The sequence below is a fragment of the Limulus polyphemus genome, unplaced genomic scaffold, assembly GCF_000517525.1.
Source record: "Limulus polyphemus unplaced genomic scaffold, Limulus_polyphemus-2.1.2 Scaffold14686, whole genome shotgun sequence".
Taxonomy (NCBI): Eukaryota; Metazoa; Arthropoda; class Merostomata; order Xiphosura; family Limulidae; genus Limulus; species Limulus polyphemus.
In genome coordinates this window covers 2,451-6,353 of record NW_013680296.1, presented here as the reverse complement: position 1 = coordinate 6,353, position 3,903 = coordinate 2,451, and the positions used below count along the sequence as shown (strand labels likewise).

Here is a 3,903-nt window from a genome sequence, read left to right as displayed (position 1 = left end):
ATTTTTATTTAATTGTGGTTGAATATTTGTTGTTGTTATTGATGGGATGGGAGCACTTTTCCAAACCGCAACATCGTCTGGGAATGGAGACGAAAATACTGTTACGTCTCCGTTTGTTAATTAACTCTCCGTAAATTCGTTTCGACGAAACTTTAACGACACAAGTCTTTACTTAATAAAACTGGTTTATTCTTTCCGAATATAACTTTACCGATACACTCAACTTCAACAATCGCGCTAAACAAACGCTGTAACAACGAACGTCTACAATACTTCTGACTGCAGTTCAATTACTCACTATCTACACACACACATTACCGCGTCACGTTGTCCCCCTCTTATATATACCCGACTACCTTATATCTAGTAAATACTAGAGCATTCGCCAAAGTACAGGATAGTTCTAGAAACGTGGCATCACTGTAGTCATGTGACTCGCTGACGCAACACTATCATATATCCAATAAAACCTAAAATATAAACCTACTACATATGCCTAATCAAATCTAAAATATAAACCTATTACACATACCCAATAAAACCTAAAATATAAACCTACTATATATGCCTAATTAAACCTAAAATATAAACCTACTACATACCTAAATTACAAACCTATCATATACCTAATCAAATCTAAACTATAAACCTATCACATACCTAATTAAGCCTAATGTTTCTTTGTACATTGTGTATACTTTGTCAATATCTACACGATTGTGCTCCATAGCGTTTCCTGTAAGTGTAAAGTACAAAACAGCCTCCAGGTATTGCATCGCTTGGACAGTCCTGTCTGTCTAAAATATAGAAAAATAATTTCACTACTGACAGGTAGCTACAATGGATATAAACACTATCCAAACAGAAATTTATTTTGTAGTTTCTAAACATATTTATATTAATTAGAGAATCTCTAAGAATATTAAACAGTTAATTTTGTATAGCTTAAAAGATTTGTAAGTGTTTATAAATGTTTGACAGAAACTGACCTCATACAATAATTAGACTGACAAGAAATGAAATGTTTCAGGCAATAAAATGTAATGAATTGTCACAAAATATGATTGATACTTATTGACAACTATTGTATAAATACATTAAAATGTAGTGAATTGTCACAAAATATGATTGATACTTATTGACAACTATTGTATAAATACATTTTCCAAACACTGATCCTGAAATTTTCCCAAAATATCTATTTATCCACCCATCTACATCATTTCTATAATAAACTCGAACTGTTTAAATGTCATCTCTACATATATCTGGGTATGAAAGTTAAAGATTATCTTATTATACGTTAATATAGAAATGTGAAGCTTATATTGTATGAGAAACCTTTTAAAATAAATAATGTTAAAATCATAAAAAGGTTTTAAAACATTTATATCTCAAGGTCTCATTCAAGTTAATATTGCAAGAGAAATATTGATGTAAGATCCTTATAATCTTATAGTTTATCAGGTGAAGCCTTAGAAGCAATGAATGCAGAACGTCATTCTTCTCACATTTCTATTTTAATATTTATTAAAACAGGTTAGTTGAAGCTATCCAAATATTTAATTGCTAAGAGAGGATCAACTTATGGTTACAAATATAGTACTTATGTCAAAATCATACCCAGACTTAACTTTGACTTGCAAATAAATATTATTTTACCAGCTGGTAGAACTTTGAAAAGACTTTTACTTCTCAGATATGATTCAATCTTAAGTACACAGACTTTAACAATAATGAAAATGTTTGTATTCAAATCAACATTCAATAACCTAAAAAATATTCTTCCTTACAGTAAAAGCTGTAACTTGGAATAAAAAAAATTCTATAATCAGTAAATAAAGTATAATTTTTTTATAATGCCTACAGGATTAAATAACATTTACATTCAGAAATTATCTTTCAGAATTGATACTATATTTCCTTGTATTGTTGCTCAATACATTTCAAGTTCATACTTGTTCTTAAACAAGGAATTACAACAAATATTAGTTACTTTCATTAGTACCTCTAGTATCAAGTTCACAGAATATTTCTAACAATATTTTAATCTTTGCCATCTTATCATAAAATCAGACGTAAAAACGTAAAATCTTCTAATTTAAGTTACAGGTAATATTTACATTAATATGTATGAGATGATAAACATAAATGTGTATGTGACAATTAGTAGGTTTGTAATAATTCTTCAGTCACCAGATTAAAACATCACAAAAACAGAAGCTGCTTAGAATTACTCTCACACATATTGATTAATTAATGAAAACTTTAGTATTGATTAATTGATGATTAACTGATAAAACTATTATTGATTAATTGATGATTAACTGATGGAAACTCTAGTATTGATTAATTGATGATTAACTGATGGAAACTCTAGTATTGATTAATTGATGATTAACTGATGGAAACTCTAGTATTGATTAATTGATGATTAACTGATGGAAACTCTATTATTGATTAACTGATGGAAACTCTAGTATTGATTAACTGATGGAAACTCTAGTATTGATTAACTGATGGAAACTCTATTATTGATTAACTGATGGAAACTCTAGTATTGATTAACTTATGAATACTCTAGTACTAATTATCTCATGAAGACTCTAGTACTAATTTAATTATGAAGACTCTACCATTGATTACCTGATAGAAATTATAGTATTGATTAATTGATAAAAACTCTAGTATTGATTAATTGATAAAAACTCACCATAAGTATAAATATTCTACTTTTTTCACATAACAGTTATTAGTTATTCATTTCAATGCTAAACAGCATCAAAATCAGATTTAGGTTTAACAAGAGATTCAAGAGAGGAAATAAAAAAATTATAAGCATACAAAAATCCTTGTTTGCATCTGTTGTTTTAAGATTATGTACAATTATTAGGCTTTCTGTGAAAGTTATTTCACGCACAAAAAAGATTCTAAGTTACCAAAATATGGTGGTGTCATAAAACCTTTTTTACTAAAAACATAATCAATATGATTCTATTTTTTGTCAATCACTAAAACGTTTCTAATGGTAAAATTATTTTGCTTTTGTTTCTTTCCCAAACTGAACCAACATCATTTACTTGCAAGATAAATAATCAAATACTCAAGATAGTACATCTACCTCTCTGTCTGCCTGATGCTTCAGTTCTTTCGCCTCATTCAGGTAAATGTCTGAAGAATAGTGCCTAAAAATATACAAGTTTAAAAATTACATACATGGTACAGCAACAAAAAAGTTAAGGGGTTTATTCATTTTATAGAAACACACCATAACTCCAACAACCATAGCAAAACTTAATAGCACACAGAGTGGTAGCAGTCAAAGATGTAGGAACTAGAGGAAGTAAGAGTGAGGCAACACCCTCAGGCTTGATGTATGGGGATACTGTGCAAGCGTGGTTCCCATCATATAGAGTGGTTCCAATTGTATTCTGTTTTCTGCACCCAACTATAAAAACTTCCATCATGAATGGTAGAGGTATAATGTGTTGGATAGTAGAAACTTTAGCTGGAAAAGATGCCAAAGCATTTATATCTTCTGCATTTTAGCTTGAATAGATGACAAAGCAGTATGCCTCCTACATCATTGGATAAAATAGATTCCAATGAGTGTATACCTTCTACATTAAGGGACAGTTGTTTGGAATAGATTTCATACTTTTTATATCATCTAAGTAATGGGAGAGGTTTTGTTTGGAATAGATTTCATACTTTTTATATCATCTAAGTAATGGGAGAGGTTTTGTTTGGAATAGATTTCATACTTTTTATATCATCTAATTAATGGGAGAGGTTTTGTTTGGAATATATTTCATACTTTTTATATCATCTAATTAATGGGAGAGGTTTTGTTTGGAATATATTTCATACTTTTTATATCATCTAATTAATGGGAGAGGTTTT

General features: G+C 29.2%; 1 long non-coding RNA gene across 1 annotated transcript; it reads right to left on the bottom strand.

Moving 5' to 3' along the window:
* Positions 1 to 662: 662 nt before the first annotated feature.
* Positions 663 to 3,559, bottom strand: LOC111084210. The gene is made up of 3 exons (XR_002609446.1): positions 3,459 to 3,559; positions 3,122 to 3,185; positions 663 to 797 (listed from the first exon to the last, which is right to left on the bottom strand). It is a non-coding gene; the product is annotated as an uncharacterized LOC111084210 (long non-coding RNA).
* Positions 3,560 to 3,903: the final 344 nt, after the last annotated feature.